The 22,563-nt window shown below is 36.2% G+C and overlaps 1 long non-coding RNA gene across 1 annotated transcript in view; it reads right to left on the bottom strand.

Annotated features, from left to right (window-relative positions):
- Positions 1 to 11,319: 11,319 nt before the first annotated feature.
- LOC105706651 (uncharacterized) overlaps positions 11,320 to 22,563 on the bottom strand; it is a 29,473-nt gene continuing 18,229 nt past the window's right edge. Inside the window, exons 2-4 of the long non-coding RNA XR_001104881.2 lie at positions 19,429 to 19,516; positions 13,880 to 13,905; positions 11,320 to 11,698 (exon numbers count right to left, since the gene is read on the bottom strand). This is a non-coding gene — a long non-coding RNA (uncharacterized LOC105706651). The remainder of the gene's footprint in view (positions 11,699 to 13,879; positions 13,906 to 19,428; positions 19,517 to 22,563) is intronic.

The following is a 22,563-nucleotide window of genomic DNA, read 5'->3' as shown; positions in this document are numbered from 1 at the left end:
GAGTTAAGTTTTAAGGGCAACCTCAGCCCCTGGGTCATCTTCGCTAAAGAAAGACAAGTGGGTGGGCGAAAAGACAAATTAAAAACCTACTGTCAACAAAGTTATCTCAGTTTAGATCAAATACCAAGGGGACCAATTTAATTTTCTGCTGTTTTCATTTGAAGCTCTTTTACTTTGTTGGTTATTGCTACTATAAAATTGATGTTATTTGTAGCGTCTTAAATCAATAAAAAATACTGGAGGCTTAAAGGTGGGCCACTGGCTTCTACCTGTAGATTTCTTATCTTCCTTCAGTTTTCCAAATGAAAGAACAAATTTTTGTACTTCCTTTCTGACAATTACATTTTCTTAAAATTTGTATTTGTCAAAATGTATATCTGAAAATAAACATCTTCCTAGGTAAGCAGGAGAAATCACTAATATATTTCAAGTTAATAAGTGAATAATTAAGGTACTAAACCTGGAAATACTTAAATTTTCTCCCAGAATTTCCCATTTTTCATAATGTCTTTGGAGAAAGTTATATATAGTTATGTGTCATGTATGACTTTCCTTATACTTATTTTAACATTTTTGATTATATAAGCAATTCATGCCCAATGTGCAAAAATTTAAAAAACACAGAATAGCAAGATGGTTGAATAGGAACAGCTCTGTAGTGCAGTTCCCAGCGAGAACACAGAGGGTGAGTGATCACCATATTTCCAAATGAATTTTTACTGCCCACAGACCAGGAGATTCCTGGGCGGAAAAGCTCCATGAGTCTCCAGCATGGCTGTTTCAGCCAGTGCAGTGGGTCTTCCCATAAAAACTCACACAAATCTGGGCGCCATTTCAATTGGTGCCTGGAACGCTTGGCAGACAGAGTTGCCCATCCAACTGAAAAAAAGGGGGCTGAAACAGGGAGCCAGGTGATTTGGCTCAGTGGGTCCCACCCACACAAAGACCAGCAATCTGAAATACTCTGGATTGAGAATTTCACAGCAAGCACAGCTGGACCCAGGATGGTTCAGTTCTGTGAGGGGAAGGGCGTCCACCATTACCAAGGCAGTCCACCACTACTGAGGCATTCCACCTTTACTGAGGCAATCCATCATTACTAAGGCAGTCCACCATTACAGAGACTGTTTGCCATTACTGAGGCAGACACCATTACCAAGGCAGTTCTAACTATACCTCTATAAACAAAACTGCAAGGACATTCACACAGCAGCTGGACAGAGTGCACAGCAGCTCAGCAATGCCTCTGCTGGCAGACTGTGACTAGGCTACTTCCTTGCTGGGCAGGGCATCTCTGAAAAAAGGCAGCAGCATGTCAGGAATTTATAAATAAAGTCCCACCTCCCAAGACAGAGCACCTGGGAAAAAAAGGTGGTTATGAGTTCCACTGCAGCAGACTTAAACATACCTACCCAGCAGCTCTGAATGGAACAAGAGAGCTCGCAGCTCAACACTTGAGCTCCTATAAGGGATAGACTGTCTCCTCAAGCAGCTCCCTGACTCTCTGTATATCCAAAGAGACACCTCATAGAGGAGAGCTCAGGCTGACATCTGGTGGGTTTCCTTCTGGGACAAGGATAACAGAAGAAGAAACTGGCAGCAATCCTTACTGTTCGACAGCTGCTGCAGGTGATTCCCAGGCAAGCAGGGTCTGGAGTGGACCTCAAGCAGTCCTACAGCAGAGGGGCCTAACTGTAAGAAAGAAAACTAAAAAATAGAAAGAAATAACTTCATCATCGACAAAAAGGAAGTCCACTCAGAGGCCCCATCTGATAGTCACCAACTTCAAAGACCACAGGTAGATAAATCCACAAAGATGGGAAGAAATCAGTACAAAAAGGATGAAAACATCCAAAATCAGAATGCCACTCCTCCTCCAATGGATCACAACTCCTCACCAGCAATGGAACAAGGCTGGATGGAGAATGAGTCTGATGAATTAACAGAAACAGGCTTTAGAAGGTGGGTAATAACAAACTCCTCTGAGCTAAAAGAACATATTCTAACCTAACACAAAGAAACTAAGAACTTTGAAAAAAGGTTTGACGAAATGCTAACGAGAATAAACAGCTTAGAGAAGAATATAAATTACCTGATGGAACTGAAAAACACAATAGGAGAACTTCATGAAGCATGCACAAGCTTCAATAGCCGAATCAACCAAGCAGAAGAAAGGATATCAGAGATTGAAGATCAACTCAATCAAATAAAACAAGACGGCAAGATTAGAGAAAAAAGAGTGAAAAGAAATGAACAAAGCCTCCAAGAAATATGGGATTATGGGAAAAGACCTAATCTACATTTGATAGGGGTACCTGAATGTGATGGAGAATGAATCAAAATGGAAAACACTCTTCAGGATATTATCCAGGAGAACGTCCCCAACCTAGCAAGGCAGGCCAATATTCAAGTCTAGGAAATACAGACACCACCACAAAGATATTCCTCAAGAAGAGCAACCCCAAGGTACACAATTGTCAGATTCACCAGGGTTGAAATGAAGGAAAAAATGCTAAGGGCAGCCAGAGAGAAAGGTCAGGCTACCCACAAAGGGAAGCCCATCAGACTCACAGCAGATCTTGCAGCAGAAACCCTACAGGCCAGAAGAGAATGTGTGCCAATATTCAACATTCTTAAAGAAAAGAACTTTCAACCTAGAATTTCATATCCAGCCAAACTAAGCTTCATAAGGGAAGGAGAAACAAAATCCTTTATAAACAAGCAATTGTTGAGAGATATCATCACCACCAGGCCTGCCTTACAAGAGCTCCTGAAAGAAGCACTAAACATGGAAAGGAACAACGAATACCAGCCACTCCAAAAATGTACCAAATGGTAAAGACCATCGACAAAATGAAGAAACTGCATCAACTAATGGGCAAAACAACCAGCTAGCATCAAAATGAAAGGATCAAATTCACACATAACAATAATAACCTTAAATGTAAATGGGCTAAATGCCCCAATCAAAAGACGCAGACTGGCAAATTGGATAAAATGTCAAAACCTGTCACTGTGCTGTATCCAGGAAACCCATCTCACATGAAGTATACACATAGGCTCAAAATAAAGGTATGGAGGAAGATTTACCAAGAAAATTGAGAGCAAACAACAAAAAAAAGCAGGAGTTGCAATTCTAGTCTCTGATAAAATAGACTTTAAACCTACAAAGATCAAAAGAGAAGGGCATTACATAATGGTAAAAAGATCAATGCAAGAAGAAGAGCTAATGATCCTAAATATATATGCACCCAATATGGGAGCACCCAGATACATAAAGCCAGTTCTTAATGACCTACGAAGAGACTTAGACTCCCACACAATAATAGTGGGAGACTTTAACACTCCACTGTCAATATTAGACAGATCAACAAGAAGAAAATTAACAGGGATGTCCAGGACTTGAACTCAGATCTGGACCAAGCAAACCTAATAGACATTTATAGAATTCTCCACCCCAAATCCACAGAATATACAGTCTCTCGGACCACAATGCAATCAAATTAGAACTCAGCATTAAGAAACTAACTCAGAACCACAAAACTTCATGGAAACTGAAATCAATTGACTCTTGAATCATGACTGGATAAACAATGAAATGAAGGCAGAAATAAAGATATTCTTTGAAACCAATGAGAATGAAGACACAAAGTACCAGAACCTCTGGGACACATTTAAAGCAGTCTCTAGAGGAAAATTTATAGCAATAAATGCTCTCGTGAGAAGCAAAGAAACATCAAAAATCAACACACTATCATCAAAATTGAAAGTGCTAGAGGAGCAAGATCAAAAACATTCAAAAGCTACCAGAAGACAAGAAATAACTAAGATCAGAGCAGAACTGAAGGAGATAGAGATACAAAAAACCCTTCAAAAAATCAATAAATCCAGGAGGTGGTTGTTTGAAAAGATCAACAAAATAGACAGACTGCTGGCCAGATTAATGAAGAAGAGAAGAGAGAAGAATCAAATAGATGCAAGAAAAAATGAAAAAGGGGATCTCACCACTGATTCCACAGAAATACAAACTACCATCAGAGATTACTACAAACAACTCTATGCACATAAACCAGTAAACCTGGAAGAAATGGATAAATTCCTGGACACTTGCACCCTCTCAAGCCTAAACCAGGAAGAAGTCAAAACCCTGAATAGACCAATAACAAGGGCTGAAGTTGAGGCAGCAATTAATAGCCTACCAACCAAAAAAAGCCCAGGTCCAGATGGGTTGACAATCGAATTCTACCACACATACAAAGAGGAGCTGGTACCACTCCTTCTGAAACTATTCCAAACAATCCAAAAGGAGGGAGTCTTTCCCAAATTATTTTATGAGACCAATATCATCCTGATACCAAAACCAGGCAGAGGTCAACAAGAAAAGAAAACTTCAGGCTGATGTCCATGATGAACAATGATGCAAAAATCTTCAATAAAATACTGGCAAACTGATTGCAACAGCACATCAAAAAGCTTATCCATCACGATCAAGTAGGCTTCATCCTGGGGATGCAAGGCTGGTTTAACATGCACAAGTCTATAAACGTAACTCATCACATAAACAGAACCAAAGACAAAAACCACATGATTATCTCAATAGATGCAGAGAAGGCCTTCCACAAAATTCAGCCCTTTATGCTAAAAACTCTCAATAAACTATGTACTGATGGAATGTATATCAAAATAATAAAAGCTATTTATGATAAACCCACAGCAAATATCATACTGAATGGGCAAAAACTGAAAATATTCCCTTTGAAATCTGGTACTAGACAAGGATGCCCTCTCTCACCACTCCTATTCAATATAATATTAGAAGTTCTAGCCAGAATAATCAGGCAAGAAAAAGAAATAAAGGGTATTCAATTAGGAAAGGAGGAAGTCAAATTGTCTCTATTTGCAGACGACATCATTTTATATTTAGAAAACCCCATCCTCTCAGCTCAAAATCTCCTTAAACTGATAAGTAACTTCAGCAAAGTCTCAGGATACAATGTGCAAAAATCACAAGCATTCCTATACACCAATAACGGACTTAAAGAGAGCCAAATCAAGAATGAACTGCCATTCACAATTGCTACAAAGAGAATAAAATGCCTAGGAATACAATTAACAAAGGATGTAAAAGACCTCTTCAAGGAGAACTACAAACCACTGCTCAAGGAAATAAGAGAAGATACAAATAGATGGAAATACATTCCATGCTCATGGTTAGGAAGAATCAATATAGTGAAAATGGCCATACTGTCCAATGTAATTTATAGATTCAACATTATCCCCATCAAGCTACCTATGACCCTCTTCACAGAACTGGAAAAACCCACTTTAAACTTCACATGGAACCAAAAGAGAGCCCACATAGCCAAGTCAATTCTAAGCAAAAAGAACAAAGCTGGAGGCATCATGCTACCTGACTTCAAACTATACTACAAGGTTACAGTAATCAAAACAGCATGGTACTGGTATCAAAACAGAGATATAGACCAATGAAACAAAACAGAGGCCTTGGAGGCAATGCCACACATCTACAATCATCTGATCTTTGACAAACCTGACAAAAACAAACAATGGGGAAAGGATGCCCTGTTTAATAAATGGTGTTGGGAAAACTGGCTAGCCATATGCAGAAAGCAGAAACTGGACCCCTTCCTGACACCTTACACTAAAATTAACTCCAGATGGGTAAAAGATTTAAACATAAGACCTAACACCATAAAAAAGCCCTAGAAGAAAACCTAGGCAAAACCATCCAGGACATAGGCATAGGCAAGGACTTCATGACTAAAACACCAAAAGCATTGGCAACAAAAGCCAAAATAGACAAATGGGATCCAATTAAACTCCAGAGCTTGTGCACAGCAAAAGAAACAATCATTAGAGTGAACCAGTAACCAACAGAATGGGAAAATATTTTTGCAATCTACCCATCTGACAAAGGGCTAATATCCAGAATCTATAAAGAACTAAAACAGATTTACAAGAAAAAAACAAACCCGATTGGTGAGGGAAGAATCAGGCTGTTAAAGCTTTCTATTAATACTCAGTTGATCAAATTGAGTATTCATGTGCTAATGTTTGTTATATGTTTATCCTTTTAATGTCCATATGTTATAAAAATTTCTAGAATCCATTTGCTCATTTTATAATTTTGCCCAATGTTTACTTTTGCATGCTCTGTTTTTAAAAAAATTTAGAACATTTAATAGACCAATGTTGTATGTATTCAACATGTACAACATGTTGATTTGTTACATAATAAACATTGTGTAATGATGATCACAACTAATGAACACATCTGTATCTACTCATCGTGTACATTAGATCCCCATAATTTATTCATCTGATAACTGAAAGTTTGTGCCCAGTGGTCAGCATCTCTCATTTCCCACACCTCCCAGTCCCTGGCAACTACTGGTCTACTCTGTTTCTATGAGCTTATCTTAATGCCACATACAACTGTGAATTCTGTTGAAGATTGCTTTTGAAAAGAATTAATAGATTTCTAAGGTTCATGTATGTGTCTTTCTGTAGGCTGTGCAATGTCAGTAATCCAGTCTATGAATGGCTAGCCATTTATTAAGCCAAGATTCTGTCCATGGGTATTTGAGTTGCTTGCATTATTTTTTCTTATATTATAAAACAACATTGCTGTGAATATTTAAAAAAAAAACCCATTCAAAAGTAGGTGAAGGATATGAACAGACCCTTTTGAAAAGAAGACATATATGAGGCCAAAAAACATATGAAAAAATGCTCATCATCACTGGTCATTAGAGAAAGGCAAATCAAAATTACATTGAGATACCATGTCATGCCAATTAGAATGGTGATCATTAAAAAATCTGGAGACAACAGATGCTGGAAAGGATGTGGAGAAATAGGAACACTTTTACACTGTTGGTGGGAGTGTAAACTAGTTCAACCATTGTGGAAGACAGTGTGGCAATTTCTCAAGGACCTAGAAATAGAATTCCATTTGACCCAGCAATCCCATTACTGGGTATATATCCAAAGGATTATAAATCATTCTATTATAAAGACACATGCACACGTATGTTCATTGTAGCACTGTTTACAATAGCAACGACCTGGAACTAACCCAAATGCCCATTGATGATAGACTGGACACGGAAAATGTGGCACATATACACCATGGAATACTATGCAGCCATAAAAAATGATGAGTTCATGTCCTTTGTAGGGAAATGGTTGAATCTGGAAACCATCATTCTCAGCAAACTGACACAAGAACAACAAATCAAACACTGCATTTTCTCACTCATAAGTGAGTGTTGAACAATGAGAACACATGGTCACAGGGAGGGGAGCATCATACACTGGGGTTGTTGTGGGGGACTAGGGGAAGGACAGTGGGGGTAGGGAGTTGAGGAGGGATAACATGGGGAGAAATGCCAGATATAGGTGATGGAGTTCAAGGCAGAAAACCACATTGCCATGTATGTACCTATTTAAAAATCCTGCATGTTCTTCACATGTACCCCAGAACCTAAAGTGCAATGAAAAAAAAAAAAAAAGAATAGTAAAATGAAGACAACGTTTAAACTATTTTTTCAATAAATATTTATGAAGCATCTATTATGAGAACTCTTTTCAGCTCTAGGGACATAGCAATGAACAACATAGAGAAAAATCCTTCCCTTGTGGAACTTTCATTCCATTGAGAGGAGATAGACCAAAAGAAATGAATATTTTGTAAAACAACAACAACAAACAACTTCTCAGGACCTTCAAACTTCTTACGCCAAAAGGAAAGTTAAGCCTGGAGAATGAGTCTTACAACACTGCCATCCTGGACATCTGTTACTGCCTAACCTTATGTCAAAGCATTACACATTGGTCAGACCTCCACAGAAAGGCAGAAGGCCTCATACATCTTGGATGACTGCCTGCATAAACTGTTCATAAGTATATCCTTTTCTGGCCTCAAAACCTTTCAAGATACATATCATCCCATAAAACAAGCACGTTTCAATTTTAACTTTAGCTTTGCAGTTGAAGTCTAGCTCCTAAAATGGAAGTCTGCTAGATTTCACACTGATAATGTCTATTACAAGCTTATCTTCCCAGGTGCAGAAAAAAGACAAGATAACCTAAATTTTTCCTTGACCTACCCTGAGACACCTGCATCATTGATTCTTCTTTTACTTCCATTTTCTTTGAATGTTTACCTTACTTTATGTAAAACGTAGATTGACTGGGTACTAATTAAAGTCTCACAAAAACGTAGCCATTTGCTTCAATGCTTAACCCTCTCTTCTCACATGGCTTCTCCTCCTCAAAGAAATGTATAAATATGGAGCCTCCTGAAAACCTCTTCAGAGAGCACAGGCCACAGAAGCTCTGGCTCAATAAACCTTGTCTGATTCAGACTCTTTCCTTATTCCTTCATTTTGGGTTAACATTTATAAAGGATGTAATAAGTGCTATGGAAAAAATAAAGACAGGAAGAAAGAACAGGAGTATATGTGGGAAAGTTTAAATGGGGCTTAGGGGAAGCCTCACTTAGAAATTGAGGAAAGGCCTGAAGGAGTTGAGGGAGTGAACCAAAGTTAAGCCTGGGGCAAGAATCTTCTTGCCAGAGTAAATGGCAAGTACAAAGGCCCCGGGCTTTACTTGAACTGGGTTGGGAAGCATTAAAGGGTTTAAGCAGAGAAGAGATTTAGTGAGCTAAGTTTTTAAAACATCAATTTAGCTGCTCTGTGAGAACAGACTTAGTGGGACAAAGATGAAGACAGGTACACCAGTTGTATAGCTCTTGACTAGGGCTGTAGCTTGGTGGTAAGTGCTTAGGTATCCGATGTTTATTGATGATAGAGCCAACAAGGATCCTAGAGGATCTGATATGGAGTGCGTGATTGAGCAAGAAGTGTTATGGCCACTGTTTGAATCGGCTCCTATTAACCCACCTCTGCCTCTACCTACCTATACCCAGAAAACTGTCAAGTCCCCAAGGCAAGAGAAAATGGAAAAAAATAGAAGAGTTATACAATCAGTAGTGGTGAAGGCTCATAATCACCAGTGATGTCCATTAATCTTGCTAAGATGTACACCTCCCACGGGCAGCAGCAGAGGAGCAAATATAGACCTGTGTAGAGGAGCGTGTGGTTGTGGTTGGTGAGCCTTTCCAAGCCCTGCTCACTGCCATTTCTCTAAGAGCAGCAGAGTGATTTTATATATTTTAAAATGGACAGAAAATGGAGCTTAAAACATATCTCATTCTCTCTCAACTTTCTCTATTCAACACCTTTGTGCAAAGAGAAATACAGATAGATATCTTACCAAACAAATGAAAAATAAGAAGAGAAAGTTTGCACAGAAAATGTAGAAGAAAAACCTCAGCTCTGATTCAACTCTTTGGTGAGTTGATATCAGAAATAGTATTTTATCTATATTTCTTACATATTTCACACGTATTGGAAAAAAGATCATGAAGTAGCAATAAAATTTACTTAAGGAAAGAATCTCATCTACTACTTTATAATCCTGCATCTCACCCATGTCCTATGCTGCTTTAATTTCACTTTCCTCTCCCTCTATGGGCTTTCTGGTCTTTCAAGAATGTGATTAAGTGTGCCAAATAGTTTTCTAAAGTATTAGATGTACATTTCCTCTTTTGAGTCTCTTCCCCATATCTGAATCACCTCGTATGTTTTTGTTTTACTCATCCTCAAATAAAAACAAATCTATTGAGCCTGAGACTTCTCCAACAAAGAGGGTTTTTGCAGACAGAGTGCCAAGGATTTGTCTCAAGTCCCCTTATGTCTACTCAGACGAATTAATTCCCTACTCATTCTGCAGCTGGAAGGGAATTAAATGGGCTATCTCCTAGCTCAGGATCCAACAGTCTTTCATTTGTTTTAGCTTTATTGGATGAAAATAAGATAATATTCTACCTCTGCTCTCTGCACAGATGCATAGATTGCCACAATTTCCAGTTTTCACTGCTGCCAGATAGTTTCCATCTTTGCCTCCATGTACCATCTCCATTTGTGAGGACTATACATTCCAGCTTGTAATGTCCCACTATATGTCTTGCACATAATCTTACACACTGTCATTTTTTCCAGGTATTACCATCTCCCAATGCATGTGGAAAGGTATCACAATCTCCCAGTGCAAGGTTCTGGACCTTGCCTATCTTAAAATGAATCTCCATGAGATAAAGGCACAGATACTTTTCTTTTAGATGTTGGATGCTTTCCAAAGCTGTATGGCAGGTGTTGTTTTGCTGCTGGTGCTGACACTACCACAAACGTGAGCACCTATTTTTGCACATGCTTTTGACATAGCCGCCACTTAAAAACTGAGTCAGAATGCCCTTCTAAGTGTGGGTAACTTTGATGATTGCATCAATAAAATGTTACAGGGGCCAAATTGGTGAGAAGCCTACAGCAGCCCACCTGTAGCTTGTTCTTGACATCACCTGGCTCCAAATCAGAGACCCCTGTAATACACAATTCTTAGAATTGTGTGTTAGACTATATGTGCAATTCACCAATCTATTTTTCTAACTAGCAACAGATTTGGCAGGGGCTAGGTCAGGACTTCAGATGTTTTTTATCCTTCCTTGTCTTTTTCCCTAAAATGTACAATAACAACAATGCTAAAATTTGACCAGCAGAAGCTCATTGTGCTTATACTAATACTCTAAACGTCAGTGAAAGCCAGGAAGTCTACTTTGTCTAACATAGCCCTGTTTTGGCAACATTAACTTCTTTCTGTCCAGCAGTTGTTTTTTTTTCTGTCAACTTTGCAATCAATGAATCTTAATCAGTTACCTGGTTTAGGGTGGTGCTATGAGGCTTCATCTTTTCTGGTGTCTTCCTAGTCCTCCAAAGAAAAGGCTCCTCCGTGGTGACTTCCATTGCTCCATAAGGGAATTAGGGTATCATATACGATGATTATACGATGATCAGGTTTTTACTGCACTCTTTCCGATTTACTGTGCCTTGGATATGTTGGCGAACTTCCACTTCTGTCCAAGGGAACTCTCTATCTAGGTGTTTTCTTCAGGTTAGAACTATTCTGCCTACACACAGCTGAATCTGATACTGTGATTTCATTTGCCTCTGGCAGATTTCAAGTATTTTTCTTTACTAAGTTATCTTTTCAGGAACACTTCTGTTTTGTGCGAAAATATCTCCTACCATGACTTTATTCTGTTCTCAGATTTTTCTACTCGATTGATCTCACATAAGTTAGTATACTCTTTTCTGCCATATGTTGAGACTTTCTAAGTTGGTTGAAATCACTACCCTTTTGTATTCCTAGTTTTTTAAAGTTAATGATCCTCAAAGCGTGGTCCTTGCATTAGCAGAATCAGTATCACCTGCCAATCTGTAAGACAAGCAAATTCTTAGGCCCTACCCCAAGCCTACTAAATAAGAAATTCTGAAGGTGGGGGTCAGGCAATCTGTTTTTAAAAGTCTTTCAGGTGATTCTGATGCATGCTTTAAAAACTCTGTAAATGCTCATTCTCTCCAGAATGTTAGCTCTGTTAGATGCATTAATAGAAAAATAAAGAATGCCAGTGGAAAGAATAAACATAAAACAAATATGGTTTCAGGTTGGCTGGGGGCTGGGTGCAGCGTCTCAGGCCTGCAATCCTGCAATCTAGGAGGACTTCTTGAAGCCAGGTGTTGAGGACTATCTTGGGTAACATAGTGAGATTCCATTTCTGAAAGAAAAAAAATAGCCTTAGAGTTTTGGATATTCTAGTCTTGTTTAAGAACTACTACTCAATTATACACCATAGAGTACTATGCAGCCATAAAAAAGAACAAAATCATGTCCTTTGTAGCGACATGGATGCAGCTGGAGGTCATTAACTTAAGCAAACTAATGCAGAAACAGAAAACCAAGGACTGCATGCTCTCACTTACAAATGGGAGCTAAACACTCGGTATACATGGACATAAAGATGAGAACAATAGACACTGGGGACTCCTAAAAGGGAAGGGGAGTGTGGGGTGCAAGGGCTGAAAAACTGTCTGTTGGGTTCTATGCTCACTTTCTGGGTGTTGAATTAAATCATACTCCAAACCTCAGCATAACACAATACACCTTTGTAAGAAACCTGCACACATACCCTGGTATCTAAAATTAAAGTTGAAAAAAAAAAAAAGAACTACTCCAAACTGTTTCCCTTTTATCAGCTTTGAAACTAGCTCATATCACCAACTGTCTTCGTTCTTAGTAACCATCTGTCAAATTGTTGTGTCATTTGCATTTCAAAAGTATATTTTATACTGGATAGGTTTTCATTTACCAGGGAAACAGAAATTATGATACAACTACCATGAAATTTGGTGAGAGAAAATATTTTTGCACATAGTTTTCACTCCTCTGTAAAATATGGGGACATAGGACATTAGAGGCAGCACAAACCAATTATATCTGGTTAACATCTGCTTTTGATTATTATGTAACCTAAAGATACAGAATTACAGAGAATTAACTTTACTTGCTGGTGGTTAGCCAGTATTTGATACTTGCAATATTTCTGCTTGCTTTTGCAATGAAGACAAGTTAAATTGTCTTAAATCTCTTAATCTTCATAAAGACCTTTAGTGAATAAGGTAAGCCTTTTAAATTAGAAGTCTAAAAAGCATTCTTAATTAGAAATTTTAATTTTAATCACATGAACCATTTTTTTTTGGCTGGTTGGTGAAGAACAACCTGTTCAGCCAGTTGGTTTTATGTTGATTACACAAAGTGTGCAATTGTAATCCAGCAACACACACACAAAAGCCGGAAAATTGAACCAGTGGGTAAAAGACAGCCATTAGCCCAAGCTGAGTGCTCTGCATGCATGCCTTATATCTCTTTTCCACCTTCCCTGTTTTCTTTTATTATGGATTTTCTATCACCTGCAACATAATATCTTGAAATAGGAAAATAAAACACTTGCTCCCAAATATACTGTTTTTTATGCAATAGAAAAAACATATAAAAAATGTTAAGTTGACAGTGCTTTAATAAAATGTTCTGCAAAAGGATAGAAAGGCTTATAGGAATTTTCTAAGTGATCTGTATCTAGAACTACCAGGCAATTGTAGGATAACCTATGGCCTATCTCATAAAAAAGGTTTATTCTTTTAGGGTTACATTTCATCTATTGAATTATTTCATCTATTGAAAAAACTTTTATTTGCTAAAGGATGTAATACAAGCTAATGGGAAAGGATAATGGCTCGAAATTCATTGACATATGATTTTATTCACAATATTTAAAGAAATCTTAAAAATCAATAATAGAACATCCAATTTAAAATGAAAAGGTTTGAACAGATACTTCGCAAAAGATACAAAATGGATGCTGAGCACACAAGAAATATCACAATGTAGTTTTTTTTTTAATCACGATCATTCAAATTAAAATCACGATGAGATATTACTACAAAACTCCTGGAATGGCTAAAATCAAAAAGGCTGACAACAGGTCAGATGTGGTGGCTCATGCCTGTAATCCCACCACTTTGGGAGGCCAAGGTGGGCAGATCACGAGGTCAGGAGATGGAGACCATCCTGGCTAACATGGTGAAACCCCGTCTCTATGAAAAATACAAAAAAAAATTAGCCAGGCGTGGTGGCAGGTGCTTATAGTCCCAGTTACTTGGGAGGCTGAGGAAAGAGAATCGCTTGAGCCTAGGAGGCAGAGGTTGCAGTGAGCTGACATCGCACCACTGCAATCCAGCACTCCAGCCTGGGCAACAGAGCAAGACTGCATCTCAAAAAAAAAAAGACAACACTAATTTGTGGCTGAAACTCTCATATATTGCTGATGGGACTGTAAAATGATACAATTATTTTGGAAAATAGTTGGAATGTTTTTAAATAAAATTAAACATACACTTACCCTATTATGGCCCAGCAATTACAATCCTAGGCATTGATCCAAGAGAAATGAAAAAAAAGTCTGTATCAAGACTTGCTAAGAATGTTCACTGCAGCTTTATTCATAGTAGCCAAAAACTGTATTTAATCCACATGTCCATCAAGAGGGGCATGGATAATTTTTGGTATATTCATACATAGGACTGCTACACAAAAATAAAAAGAATGAAATGCTGATAAATAATGCAGATTGATTTTTATACATTGTCACGAAAGAAGACACAAAAGAATATTTACAGTTGATTCCTTGTAATTGAGGTTCTGGAACAGACAAGTCTATTTGGAAAGAAGTCAGAAAATTGTCACCTCTGAATGCTGGTGTGTGAACTGGGATTAACTCAAAGAGGCATTCTGCAAATTTCTGAGGTTTTTAAAAGAATCTGCATTTTGATAGGTATATGGATTACATAGGTGTATATATATTTGTTATATTTTCTAGACATCAAAAGGTTCATGCTAGAACAAACTGATGAATGTAAGGATTATGAGCAAAGTTGTTTTTTGTCATGAAGTTATTAGTAAACATTAGAGAGTTCTGTAGAAGAGCAAACAATCATATAAATAAATAAGCACTTCTTATAGTAGTAGCTTGCAATATTGTTATATAAATATAGCTCAATTAAAAAAATAGCTCTAGCTATAGTCTGTAAGTTTCATGCCAAGCTTCACATATTTATATAGAATCCATCAAGGTTTTGATGGTTTTCCTTATTTTCCTTATTAATTTCCGTAAAATCTTTTACTTATCTTACATAAACAATTTACATGTCACCAAACCAACAGAAATAAACTGATTAGCACTGAGATACTGCTCAGAATGTGCTCGGTTTTAGCATGCTTTAAATTTTTGTTTATATTTAATAATGACTTTTCCCCCTTTTGAAATTATTTATCTGCATGCATTTTTAAACTCTGATTCCCAAACTATGGAAAGGAGTGTCATCTGTGGATCTGACTGAAAATTATATGCTAAATTCTTAGCAAGATTTATTAACTATTTATGGGTGTTTTCCCAAATAATCACATTTTTTAAAAACAAGCTCTTTTTGGTGGTTCTAATTTATCATAATAGAAAAACTTACCTTCTAGACTAAAGGTTCTTGGTCCTGATTGTGCATTAGAATTATCTGGGTAGCTTTAAAACATAGTAGTCCCCCTTCATCTGGGAGAGGAGAGATACTTTCTAAGACTCCCAATGGGTGCCTGAAATCTCAGACAGCACCAAACCCCTATAGATCTTATGTTTTCTTCTTTACATAAGTACCTGTGATAAAGTTTAATTTACAAATTAGGTATAGTAAGAAATTCATGACAATAACTAATAACAAAGTAGAACAATGATAACACTATGCCAGCATTGCTACTCTTGCTCTTGTGCTTTTTAAGTAAAATAAGGGTTACTTGAGCACAAGCCTTGTGATACTCCCACAGTTGATCTGGTAACCGAGATGGTGACTAAGTGACTGAGGGGCAGGGGCATGCTACTTACAACACTGCACGACTTAAAACTCATGAATTGTTTATTCTGGAAATTTCTAATTTGATATTTTTGAACACTGGTTGACCATGGGCAACTGAACCTGCAGAAAAAAAAACTGTGGCTAAGTAGGACTATTATAAGGACTGAATTTTGTCAATACTGTTCATTAGCTGTTTTGGATCGAGTCAGGCCTATTCATAATGATTTACTTTTCTTCTCATAATACTTGAATTTTTGTTTTTCTAGGAACAACATATACACTCTTCCATCAAAGAGAAAACTTAAAGCCAGGCATGGTGAGACCTGCCTGTAGTCCCTTAGAACACTGAGGCAGAAGGGTTGCTTGAGCCCAGGAGTTCAAAGACAGCCTGGGCAACATAACGAGACTCCTATTTCTCTTTAAAAAGTAAGCTTAAAATGCAAATTTTCCCTAAAGATAAAAGTTTTGTTTCCTGAGTGGTACCATTAAGTGCTTAAAGGGAATAGGGAAGAATCACCCAGGTGGAGCAGGGAAAGTGCAGGGTTCCTGAAATGCTCAATACAGAATTTTTCCCCTAATAATTTTGTCACAAACTAGACTGTTCTGCAGGGAAGAAAACACTACTGAACTCAAATTGTTGTTACAGGAAAGAGAGAAGACAAAATGCCTTCTGGGAGTTTATTATCTAGTAGATATGAGGGACTCCTCAGAGTTCAGGGAATTTACAGAGAGAATATGGACTCTGTTACTGGCCATTAACTTTTCTTGAACATCTGCAAAACTTGTCTCCATAATACACAGAGCTTTTTTTTTTTTTTTGACAAAGGTTGACTCTGACTTCTTTAACTTGTACTTCAGAAAGTCATTTAAATTCTGAAAAAGTAAAAGAATTTTAAGAACAGAATTCTCTGGATAAAATTTAACTAGAGAACTGAGAGAGACGTAGTCTATGTTTAGTGTTTGATTGATTATAAATCTTTCCATTCTACCAATCAAAGTGATACTTGTTCCTGATTTGAACAAGGCTTGAGAACGTATAAAACATAAAATAATGCCTGAGTTTAGTTTAGGGTTAAAAATTGAATTATAGACCAAACAAAGATTTAATTAATGTCCAACCAATGCCATCACTGCTGCCATTTGTATCAGTGTTCTCCAAAGAGATATGTGTTAAAACTGTTAGAACTTTTATTTATATTTATGTTTTTCTCAAGAAGAAAGTATGCTTTACTAATAATGAATTGATCATAGTGAATGTATAATATGGTTAATATATAAAATTTATTATAATAAATGTATAAAATAAATGTTTATACATTTATTTTAAATATTTATTTTTATATTAATAATATATAAATGTATAAACATTCCCCCATACAGGCTAAATGTTTAAAAAGTTATTACTGATGGGATACATGGTTAAAATTTTAGTGATTTAAATTATTTTGAAAAACAGTGAGTTAAATGTCAGGACAACTGGTTTATGTACTGCTGTCTTTTGCAGATGACAGTTCTAACCTGGAGGGAATGGGAGCAGTCTAAAAAGAGTCATTGGTGATGTGCTCTCTTTTCTCACCTGGAACATAAATGCTTTGTAGTCATAGCCATTTGAGTAGCATCTGTCTCACCTGTGGTTTGAAGTTTCTGTTCATAGACAGTTGATCTGTATTCACTGAAAGGAGTCTCAGAATGTCACAGGTGAAAGGCACCTCAGAGATTTGTTCTACCTCCTTATTTTAAAGATGGATTAATATGAACCAAAGGCAGAGGTAATAAAAATGTGCATTTAAAATAATTCAGTTAAGAAAAGAAGAGACATCTTTTTCATTATAGGAGTCCAAGGAGAAGAGAGAGAAAGAAAGGGGCAGGAAGTTTACTTAAAGAAATAATGCTGAAAACCTCCCAAATCTAGGGTGAGATATGGACTTGCTGGAGCTTGGACTTTAATGATCTCCACTTAGGTTTAATTAAAAGAGGACTTTACTAAAATATATTATAATCAAACTGTCAAAAATTAATGACAGAGAGAATTATGAAAACATCAAGGGAAAAAGAAAGTTCTTCACATACAAGAGTGATAAGGTTACCAGTGGATTTCTTAGCAGAAACTTTGCAGACAAGGAGACACTGAGATGATACATTCAAAGTGCTGAAAGAAAGGAAAAGACTGCCAACCAGGAATACTTAACCTTGTAAAGTCTTTCAGAAATGAATGAGAGATAGAATTTCCCAGAAAAACAGAAATTCATGAAGTTAATCACCAAACCTGTTATAATAAATGCTAAAGGGAGTCCTTCAATTTGGAAGAAAAGAATATTATTTGTAACATAAAAAGTTATGACAGTATAAAATTCACTGGTGAAAGTTAAGTATTTGGTTAAATTCAGAATACTTTAGCACCGTATAGGTGGTGTGTACATTACTTATAATTCTAGTATAATGATTAAAAGACAAAACTATTAAAAATAAGTATAGCTACAACAATTTGTTAAGGAATACACAATATAAGTAGATATAAATTGACACATCAAGAACATAAAAAGGAAAGGAATGTAGATTTTTTTTAAGTACAATCATAGTTAAGTTGTTATCAGCTTAAGATAGCCTATTATAACTACAAGCTGCTTTATGTAAGCTTTATGGTAACAAAAAAGCAACTATTGATAGTATATACATGAAAGATTTAAAAAAGGTAATCACAGGATATCACCACAAAAAAAAATCATAAAATTGCAAATGATGATGGCAAGAGAGGAGGAAAGAAATAAACAAGGTAACAGCCAGAAAACAATTAACAATGTCAAGAATAAGTCTCAACTTATTAATAATTACTTTAAATATAAGTGGATTAAATTCTCCAGTCAAAACCAGAAGTGATGTAACAGATGAAAAAAAGACCCAACTATATGCTGTCTTCAAGAGATTCACTTCAGCTTTAAAGATACACATAAACAGAAAGTGAAAGGATAGAAAAAGATATTCCATGCAAATGGAAACCAAAAAAAGAAGAGGTAGTTATACTAATATCAGACAAAATAGACTGTAAGTCAAAAACTGTAAAATGAGACAAAGAAAGCCATTATATAAAGATAAAAGGGCCAATGTATTATGTAAATATAATCATTATACATAGATATGCACCCAATACCACAGTACTTAAATATGTAAAGTAATTATTAACAGATCTGAAGGGAGAGATAGATTCTAATACAATAGTAGGAAGGGAATTCAATAATCTGCTTTCGACAATGGATGGATAGATCCTCCAGACACAAAATCAATAAGAAAATATTGGACTTAAACTATCATTTACACCAAACGGACCTAACAGATATATACAGTACATTCTAAGCAGCAAAATGCACATTATTTTTATTTTTTATTTTTGGTGGTGCATAGTAGATACATATATTTATGGGTTATATGAGATATTTTGGTACAGGCATATAATATGTACTGATTGCATCAGGATAAATGAGGTATCCATTACCTCAAGCATTTATCCTTTGTGTTACAAACAATACAAGTATACTCTCTTAGTTATTTTAAGACTTTCCAATTGAAACCACAGAAATAGAAAGGATCATTAAGACACTACTATGAAAGATTGTATTCTAGAAATTTGTTAACCTAAAATAAATGGATAAATTTCTGGAAACATACAACCTCCAACACCAAAATGCAGAAGAAATAAAACCTGAATAGACCAATAATGAATAAGGAAATTGAATAGGTAATAAAAAGTCTCCCTTTAAAAAGAAAAAAAAAAAAGCCAAAAAACAAGCCAAGAACATGATACATTGACTGCTGAATTTTACCAAACGTTGAAAGAAGAACTATTATCATTTCAAATTTTTCAAAACATCAAAAGGAGGAAATATTTTCAGACTCATTTTATAAGGCCAAGACTATCATGATAGAAAAGCCAGACAAGCACAACTTTTAGAAAGAAAATTACAGGACGATATTATTGATGAATGTAGATGCAAAAATTTTCAGTGAAATATTAGCAAACTAAATTCGACAGCATATTAAAAGGATCATTAAATACCGTGTGTAGCGTGATGGTATTTCAAAGAGTGAAGGACTGAAGTAGTAAAAAGAAGCATGCCTGTCCTCAACAAATTTTCTCCTCGGATCTGAAATGACAGAACAGTTTAGTATTAGTCTCACTATTCTACTGCGATATTTTTTATTACTTTATATAATAATCTGTAAGAGTTTTAAAAATATTAAGAATCTTATCAGGTCTGTAATTTATGATACATTTTTTTCCAGTTTAAAAAAACCCTAAATTTATAATTTTTGTTATAGGGATTTCAGATTTTTATGGAGTCAAGCCTTTATGCTCTGTTGGTTTGTATAATGCTTAGAAATGTTTCCTCACTTAAATATTACAAAGACAGTTTTCTGTGTTTCCTTCCAGTATTTTTTTTGTTCAAATTTTAACCTGCATATGAAAATCATGTAATGGATGATAATGTGTAGGTTTATTTTACAAAAAGATAATGATGGGTTGTTAAATATCTTTCTTTCTAATTACATTATTTACCATAAGATTAAACAATTGATCTTGAATTTAAAATGCCATTTGTTTAATCTCAAAATTGTAAGACATAATTATATTAAATTCTGTCTGTTTATTCTAGAATCTCATAAAAATTTCAGTCAGAACAAAAAGTTAATAAACCACACAATAAATATAAAAAATATTTAAATGATGTATCAATATAAAAAATGTTCTCTTGGAATTTCAAAGAAAAATCAGTCTTGCTTCTGTAAGACTATCTATCTACCAATAAGTGAATTTGATTCATCTTTTAAATTTATTATTTTAAGTTCAGGGGTACATATGCAGGTTTATTATATAGGTAAACTTGTGTCATGAGAGTTTGTTGTGCCGATTATTTCATCATCCGAGTCTTAAGCCTAGTACCCCTTAGTTGTTTTTCTGACTCTCTCCCTCCCCTCAACTTTCACCCTCTGATAGGCACCAGTATGTGTTGTTACCCTCTATGTGTTCATGTGCTCTCACCATTTAGTTCCCACTTGTAAGTGAGAACGTGCAGTATTTGGTTTTCTGTTCCTGCATTAGTTTGTGGAGCAAAAGCAACACTTATACATTGTTGGAGGGAGTGTAAATTAGTTCAACCATTGTGGAAGACAGTGTGGCAATTCCTCAAAGACCTAGAAACAGAAATATTAATATCTTCCACCCAGCAATCCCATTACAGGGTATATACCCGGAGGGATATAAATTGTTCTAATATAAAGACACATATATGTGTATGTTTATTGCAGCACTACTCACAATAACAAAGACATGAAATACAACTAAATGCACATAAATGGTAGACTGGATAAAGAAAAGGAGCTGGAGGCCATTATCTAAGGATAATGTTTTTCCATTTGTGTCATCTTCTTGAGCAGTTCTTTGTATTTCTCCTTGCAGAGTTTTACCTCCCTGGTTAGCTGTATTCCTAGGTACTTTATTCTTTTTGTGGCAATTATAAATGAAAGTTTGTTCATGATTTGGCTCTCTGCTTGCCTCTTGCTGGTGTACAGGAATGCTAGTGATTTTTGCACATTGATGTTGTATCCCAAGATGTTGCTGAAGTTGTTTATCAGCTTAAGGAGTGTTTGGGCTGAGACTATGAGATTTCTAGATATAGGAACGTGCCATCTCCAAACTGGGATAGTTTGACTTCCTCTCTTCCTATTTGGAGGTGTTTTATTTCATTCTCTTTCCTTATTGCTCTGGCCAGAACTTCCAATACTATGCTGAATAGAAGTAGTGAGGGAGGGTACCCTTGTCTCGTGCTGGTTTTCAAGGGGAATGCTTCTAACTGTTGCCCATTTAGTATGATGCTGGCTATGGGTTTGTCATAGATGGCTCTTACTATTTTAAGGTACCCTTGTCTCGTGCTGGTTTTCAAGGGGAATGCTTCTAACTGTTGCCCATTTAGTATGATGCTGGCTATGGGTTTGTCATAGATGGCTCTTACTATTTTAAGGTATGTTCTTTCAACATGTAGTTTATTGAGTGTTCTTAACATGGAGCAATGTTGACTTTTATCGAAAGCCTTCTCTTCATTGATTGAGAGAATCATGCAGTTTTTGTCTTTAGTTTGATTTATGTGATCAATCATATTTATCAATTTGTGTATGTTGAACCAATCTTGCATCACACAAATAAGGCCTACTTGACAATGGTGAATAAGTTTTTTGATGTGCTGGTGTATTGAATTTGCCAGTATTTTCTTGAGGAGTTTTGCTTCAAGGAATCTCATTAGTTTCAAAGAACTTCTTGAGTTGTGCCTGAAGTTTTTATTTTTGTTGTATCTCTGCCAGTTTTTGGTGTCAGAATGAAGCTGGCCTCATAGACTGAGTTAGGAAGGAGTCCTTCTTCCTCGATTTTTTTGGAATGGTTTCAGTGGGAATGGTACCAGTTCTTCTTTGAACATCTGGTAGAATTCAGCTTTGCATCTATCTAGTCCTGGTCTTTTCATGGTTGGTAGGCTATTTCGTACTGCCTCCTTTTCAGACCTCATTATTTCAATTTCAGAGCTATTCAGGGATGTGCCTTGGGGTTGCTTTTCTTGAGGAATATCTTTGTGGTGTTCTCTGCATTTCCTGGATTTGAATGTTGGCCTGCCTTGCTAGGTTGGGGAAGTTCTCCTGGATAATATCCTGAAGAGTATTTTCCAACTTGGTTTCATTCTCCCTGACACATTCAGGTACACCAATCAAACATAGATTAGATCTTTTCACTAATTCCATGTTTCTTGGAGAGTTTGTTCATTTCTTTTTACTCTTTTTTCTCTATCTTGCCTTCTCATTTTATTTCATTGAGTTGATCTTCAATCTCTGATATCCTTTCTTCTGTTTGATCAATTTGGCTATTGAAACTTGTGTATGCTTCACGAAGTTCTTGTGCTGTGTTTTTCAGCTCCATCAAGTTGTTTATGTTCTTCTCTAAGTTGGTTTATTCTAGTTAGTATTCCATCTAACGTTTTGTCAAGGTTCTTAGTTTCTTTGCATTGGGTTAGAACCTGTTCCTTTAGCTCAGAGAAGTTTGTTATTACTCGCCTTCTGAAACCTGGTTCTGTCAATTCATCAAACTCATTCTCCATCCAGTTTTGTTCCCTTGCTGGTGAGGAGATGTGATCCATTGGAGGAGAAGAGG

This window comes from Aotus nancymaae, unplaced genomic scaffold (assembly GCF_030222135.1).
Source record: "Aotus nancymaae isolate 86718 unplaced genomic scaffold, 86718_ANA_hifiasm-v0.15.2.pri h1tg000092l, whole genome shotgun sequence".
Classification (NCBI taxonomy): Eukaryota; Metazoa; Chordata; class Mammalia; order Primates; family Aotidae; genus Aotus; species Aotus nancymaae.
Note: the sequence above shows the minus strand (reverse complement) of the source record. Positions and strands in the feature narration are given on the sequence as shown.